Source organism: Dendrobium catenatum, unplaced genomic scaffold (assembly GCF_001605985.2).
Source record: "Dendrobium catenatum unplaced genomic scaffold, ASM160598v2 fragScaff_scaffold_421, whole genome shotgun sequence".
NCBI classification, from domain to species: Eukaryota; Viridiplantae; Streptophyta; class Magnoliopsida; order Asparagales; family Orchidaceae; genus Dendrobium; species Dendrobium catenatum.
In genome coordinates this window covers 906,641-914,244 of record NW_021318883.1, presented here as the reverse complement: position 1 = coordinate 914,244, position 7,604 = coordinate 906,641, and positions in this window count along the sequence as shown.

Below are 7,604 nucleotides of genomic sequence, written 5' to 3'. Positions count from 1 at the left end.
GTCGAATCAAAAATACCCGGACAAAAATCTTCAGAAAATAACCAAAATGTGCACACTCGGCACGTCAATAATATACAGAAAGTTACACGGTAAAAACTGAACCAATCAAAAGATACGGACGAAAATCGCTAACGGAAACAAAATCCGGACAGAAACTACCGCCAAACACGACGGTTATGAAAATTGAGAAAGGCGGAATGTGCCTTACCTTGCGTACAACAAATTCCTGAACAGTCTCTTCGAACGAAAACGGCTTCGCGTCGCCCGAAAATCAACTTTTCCAAAAATGCCCTCGACCTTCTCTCTCCTCAAAATCAGATATTTTATTTTTTTGATTTTCTCTCTCTTCAAAACGACTGATTTCTGCTTTATAATACTCAGATCGACCCGGCCGATCGCCAGATCGTCCCGGGACGATCAGACCAAATTGGATCGTCCTGGACGGTTCCCAGAACTAGTTTCAGGCCGATATTTTGAACAGTGCCAATCGGCCTGGACGATGCATACAGAAAATCACCTGGAGCAAATATGGGCAAATTCTGGAGCAAATTCTCAACTGATCGTCCCAGGACGATCCCAGATCGTCCTGGACGATCCTGGAGCAGATTTTGATATTACAACATTATAGTGCCATATGATGTAAGTGAGTGCCACAATGCCTAACTTTACAATGTTATAGTAGAGTAGTTGAAAAAAAGAGCACCAAGCCGGATCAATCAAATGTCACGTTGGATTAGCAAACAACCATGCTGAGTTAGCCCAACATCGCAACAAAAAATTTTAGTGGCATCGAAGTGCTAGTTCATGCTGTAACGTCACAATGCCACCTTGTCGAGCATTGTGGTTCATGAATCCATTTCTATAATAAGTATAAATAGTTTTTCTAATGGAGGAATGTTGGAATAAATAGGTGAATTGAAATGAAATGCTTGCATGCATAGACATAGGATCTGTAGTATTCTTGGATCTATAGAGATAGAATAAAGGAAGATAAATAAACCTTTCTTTATATTCCTACAAGTTCGACAAAGATCTAGGAATGCATATTCTCTAATTCACAATTAACATAGAAGAGTTTAGTTGGGAGAACTTAGGTTATTTCACTATAATTAGTCTAAAATATTTTAATTATTAGTATCTTTATAATTTCCTGCATTTCTCATAAATAGAAATTACTTTTGATTTTATTGCATAGGATAAATTAAGTAGCTTAAGTAAACAATACTATAAATAGTTGTGTGCAACATAGCATTTCTCGTGGGATTGACACACTCTCAAATACTTTATTACTTGATCAGCACATGCACTCGTATTTTTATTGGGGTTGTATCAATTTCAATAGTGATCAATTGGGTTGCCTTCCAAATAGTGTTAAGTTTATAGTCTTCAACCAGACTACGCTAAAATCCTATTCAACTTGACCATTAGTTTGGGGATGTTACGTAGTTGCACCTCTATGTTTAATACTATTTTTTAAAATTAAGCCTCAACACTCTTACTGTAAAATCCCAATCACTAATAATAACTCTAGGTAATCTAAATCTAGAAAAAAAAAATGTTAATAAGAACATGAGTATCCATTTTGGGAGTTGCTACTCCATCAATCCACATAGAGACATGTCAGCTACTATAAGAATATATTTACTTCCATAAGATTACACAAAAGATCCCATGAAGTCAAGTCCCCAAACATCAAGAACCTCCACTTGTAACAAAATATTAAGGGATATTTCATTTTTTCTAGTTTTGTTACCTACGCTCTAACACTAATCACGTATTTTAACATATTCATTTATTTGTTATAGAGGATAGGATAATAAAATCCAGATTAAAGGATCTTAAAGAAAATTTAAATCCTCTAAAATTCCCTCTATACTCAGAGTCATGGCATTACCTCATGATGGATTCAATTTCATTTTTTGGGACACATTGTCTATTGATTTGATCTTTACACTTCCTAAACAAGATAACTCATCCCAAAAATAAAATTTAGCATTATGCAAAAATTTATGCCTGTAAGTAAAGACATATTAGTAGGAATAACACCACTAATAATGTTGCTTATAATATCCACATACCAAGGTATATCATATGAATGTAAAGCAAATGAATGCTCACCTAGATAAAATTCATTGATGTCAAACTTTTTACATGCATGTTCTTCATGATCTAACCTAGATAAGTGACCAGCCACTTGGTTTTTAGTTCCTTTCTTATCAAGGATCTCTACAGCAAACTTTTGCAACAAAAGAATACACCTTACTAATCTAGGTTTGACATCTTTTTTTGACATCAGGAATTTAATAGCATAATGATTAGTGTAAAGTAGAACCTTAGTGTCAATCAAATAAAATTAATAAAGGCATGCAATGATAATGACTAACAACTATTTCTAAGTTGTTGTATAATTAAATTGGGTTGCATTCAAATTTTTGCTAGCAAAATAGATAGTATAAAATTTCCTAGCTTTTTTTTCCTAAAACAACAACACAAGATTTTTCATTAGCATCAAACATGATTTCAAAATGTAATGTCTAATCATGTGTAACAATAATAGGGGTAGTGATCATGTATTATTTCAAAACGTTAACATCTTTAATACATTCATCATCAAAATCAAAAGGGGTATCTTTTTCAAGTAAATGACATAATAATTTTAATATTTTTGAAAAATTCCTAATAAATCTTTTGTAGAAACCAACATATCCTAAAAAGCATCTTATTTATCTAACAAAAGTGGGTGGTGAAAGATTTTCAATTACTTTCACTTTAACCCTATCCATTTTTAAACCTCTCTTAGAAATTTTATGTCTTAAAACTATGTCTTTTGTTACCATGAATTGTCATTTCTCTTAATTTAATACCAAAATTTTCTCTACACATGCATCTTTTTAAAATCATAGTTTAATGCTCTAAATAAGATTCAAAAGTGGAACCAAAAACAGAGAAATGATTCATAAATATCTCAATTCCTTGCTCAATTAAATAAAAAAAGATTGACATCATACATATTTGAAAAGTAGCAGGGGAATTGCACAAACCAACAAGCATCCTCCTAAATGCAAATGCTATATAAGGATTGGCAAATATAGTTTTCCTTGGTCTTTTGGTCTTATAGAATCATATGGTATCCTAAATATCCATCTAGTAAGTAATAAAAAGGATATCTTGCTAGCATATCTAACATATGATTAATGAAAGAAAGGGAAAAATAGTCCTTCCATGTTTTTTTGTTCAACTTCCTATAATCTATGCATATTCTCCAACTAGTACCTATCTTAATAGGTATCAATTCATTTTTTTTCATTGGAAACTATAGTTAGGCCTTCTTCCATGGGAACATAATGTATAGGACTAACCCATGAACTTTTTGAAATGTGGTAAATGATTCCAACATCTAATCATCTCCTTCATCACCACTTCTTTCATAATAGGGCTCAATCTCCTTTGGGGGTCAACATTTGAAAAGAAGTTTTCCTCTATCAGAATCTTATGTATGCATAAGGATGGACTAATTCCCTTAATATAAGCTATGATCCAATAAAAAGCTCTTTTATACATACTGAGAACCCTAATCAACTTACGTTCTTTGTCTTCTTCTAATTCAGCAGAAATGATGACGATTAAGATTGACTCTTCTCCTAAGAAGGCATACTTTAATTAGCATGTAAGGGTTTTAACTCTAGAATGGGTGCCTCAATAACCAATGAATTCAAAGGCATACTTATTAAGGATAGTGTATCAAGTGCTTCAAAACTATCCTTAAATTTTTTTGGGGCTAATCTTTTTTTTTTATTATATTAGTTAATAGGAATGCTAGCAGTATTGATTACACTAATAAAAAGAAAGTGAATAAATAACAATGAAATAATAAATGAAGAAAGCTCACTATTTTGGATTTTTGTGAGGTGGATTTGACTGGAGTGGGCTAATCTTTTTAATTTTTTATTTTTTGAGTGAAGAAATTAGGAGGTTTTGGGTTTTGGTGGTAGTTGGATAGATGTTGGGATGCTGCTATAAATGGAATACAAAACAAGCAATGGTATGGGCTGGTCTATATGAGATGAGATGGATAATTGGTATGGGTTTGAATAGAATTTTTCTTGAAGTGGTACAACAAAAATGTTGTGGGCAAAAAATGGTTATATTTGGCTGCTTAAGTAGAGAAGTTGGATATGTAGGGCTATTAAGAAGCTAATAGAAGGATTCCAGTAAGTTGTAGGAACAGAGAAAAGCTACTACAAGTCTTCACATTAACCAAAGTAAGAGTTGGATGGGTTGGTTTAGGAGTGGAGATTGGTTGTACGTCCAATACAACGACTGGCTATTTGGAGGCCTCGTGGGGAATGACTGCTATTAGTGGAGAAGATAGAGGGTAGTTGGAAATTGAAAGAAGGTGTTCGGCTGTTTGAATAGGGAAGGCAGGTAGAAGTAGTGAGGTTGAGTAAGTCGTAAGCTGTGGAAGTCAGATTCTGCTTGCAGTTTGTATACTAGATCAGATTAGAGGTCCCAACAGAGACCTTTGTCTTGAGGAGTACTTCATCTTAAGCTCGTGCGTATTTCTTAATTAAATCATCATTTTTTCCTCTTTTATGTGTCTTGATGTATAGGGTCCAACAACGTTTAAGTGATAATTTGAAGCATACTTGACTTAAAAGAAATTTTTAGTTCTCTAATTGTTTGGGAAACTTCAAGGAGACGAGACCATTATCTTTGATATTTTCTTAAATTATATCCTTAGTGATCTCTCGTGAACCAACAATAATCATAAGACTTATCAAAACATTTTTAAATAGAGCTAAGTAAGGTAGAAGATTGGGAAACTATGGAGCTCACTAAGAAGTCTAAGAGATTCTGATTCACATACCCAAATCAATTAGACAAAGTATAATTCATAAGGCAGTTGGGTTGAACAAGGACATGATTTTGACCATCAATAGTCAGTCAGCCAGGAATTAGGAGTTATTCAACATAAAGAGGATAATTGTTTGTGATGATCTTGATGACAGAAGATAGGTTGGATTTGGATGCTAAAATTTGTGGAATTTAATTATTTGATCAATGTATATCATTAGTGTGTAGTTCCATGGAATTGTACACTAAAGTGTTGTACTTATGTAGTCTGAGGTTGGAGATAGGGAGCATAACACCATAACGTTGTAAGCTATAGTGCCATAACACTATAGTGTTTACTCAAGAACAAAGAGTTTGCCTTGTTGTTCTCTAGACCTTAGCACCATTGTGCATCAAGTCAACTGAGCAATATTTCTTATTTCAATTGAAGGGTTGTGCCTTTTTTTTTTTAGAATTTTTTTCTTTGTTTATTTGAGTGTAAAATGGTGTGATAAGTGAGAGAGATAAAAAGAGAGTGTGAGAAGAGATATATGCATAATTTATCTCATTTTCATAATGGATTTCTTTGTGTGGTTTGGGTTTGTTGGATTTTCTTGATTTTAATTTTTTTCATTTCAAATCATGGTGTTCTTTTCACTGGTTTCCTTTTCTTATTTATTTTTTGCTACGTGGTATTATTCTCGCTGATTGGCATCAAAGATACATTATTTAGTTTGAGTGAGTGTAATAGTTGAAAAGATAAGGTATGAAGTTGAGAAGTTCACTAGTTTGAACTTCTCTTTGTAGAATATACAAATTAAAAATCTTCTCTGTCAAAAGAAGTTGTATTTATCACTAGGTAGAATCACCAAGAAGCCATGATTAATAAAGATGAATGCATGGTACTTGATTGGATAACCCTAGCTTTGATTCAACTTTCACTTTCCTCATATATTTCTTTCAACTTTATTAATGAGAAGACTTTAGTCAATCTAATTTATGCACTAAATAAGATGCATGAAAACTAGCTTCTCCAAATAAAATTTTCTTGATGAAGAAATTTTTAAATATGAAAATGGTCGATAATAATTCAATGATAGAACATTTGAACACCATGATGAGTTAGTATGCTTTGTTGGCATAAAGTTTAATGATGAGGTGAGAGATTTACTACTGTTATCTTTATTGCAATATAGCTAGGATGGGCTGGTAACTATGGTGAGTAATTCCCTAGAGAGTACAAAGTAAAACTTTGAGGATATCATGGTAGTAGTGCTAAATGAGGAGATGTGTAAGAAGGAGAATGGTGAATCTTCATATACTTCTTTGAATGTTGAAACTAGAGGAAGGGATTTTGATAGAAATCCATATAAATGAGGATCTAAATCTAGGAGAGGAAAATCTAAATCAAGAAGGGGAATGTTGAGTGCTGGAATTATGAAAAGAAATGTCACTTCAGAAAGGAATGCACTATTACAAAGAAGACTAGGGGTGCATGTCAAGATAAAAGTCACTTTGAAATTGCATATGCAGAAGAATTTTAAAGCGATATTTTAATTTTATTTCTGGATAATTTTGATTTAGATGCTTCATTTCATGCAAGTCCAAATAAGGTGGTGTTTAAGAGCTATACTCAAGGTAATCTAGGGAAAGTGTATATGGGAGACAATAAGCCCTTCAACATAGAATGAGAGGGGGAAATTTGTATCTGATTGCCAGATAGATCTACTTAGAAATTAAAGAATGTTAGACATGTTCCATGTTTGAAGGGAAAATTAGTTTCTATGAGTTAAAATGCACAGACAAGCTATGTGACATCATTCACACATGATTCATAGAAGGTGATAAAATGGGCTATAGTTATAGCTCATGATAACATTGAAGTTACCCTATATGTTATCAACAAATGATCTAATTCTATTAAAGCAGATAATTTAGATGTCAATGGAGGTCTTTAGCATCATAGGCTTGACCATTTGAGTAAGAATTATAAGAATTATCATCTTATTAGATGAATATTTCTTGGTTTAATATTAATGGATTTAGACTTTTGTGAAGATTGTATACATGGAAAGCAACATATGGTGACATTTTCAAAGACTGGTTCAAAGATGAATTCAAAGAAGCTAGAGTTAGTCCATACAGATATATGGGGTCCGTCTTGAATTCTTTCTATAAGAGGCATGTTTTGTTACCTTTATTGATGATCACAATAGAAAAGTGTGGGTGTACTTATTAAAACACAAGTTAGATGTGTTTAAAGTATTCTAGAAATGGAAAGCCATAGTTGAGAATGAGAAAGTCTTAAAGGTAAAGTGTCTAAGATCAGATAAAGGTGATGAGTGTTGTGATAAGAAGTTCAAATAGTTTGGTACTTTGAATGAGATCAATCATGAGTTCACTATTATAAGAACACCATATTAGAATACTATTGCATAGCGTAAGAATAGAACTATCATTATGCATACCAAGAGCATGAGGTTGCAGTTAGTATACCTAAATAGTCCTTGGTAAAAGTAATGAATACAACTATCTATGTGACCAATCGCGATCCATTAGTTCCCTGAATAAGGTATTACCTAAGAAATCCTAGAGTGGCAAGTAGGTAAGTTTATCTCACATGTGAGTCTTCGATTATTCTTTTTTATATTCATATTAATATAAGATCTAGGAGTAAGATTGTTTCAAATTCCATCAAGTGTATAATGATTAGATATGGCCCAGATGAATTGGCTATAAGTTTTAACATTACTAGAATTATAAATTCATCG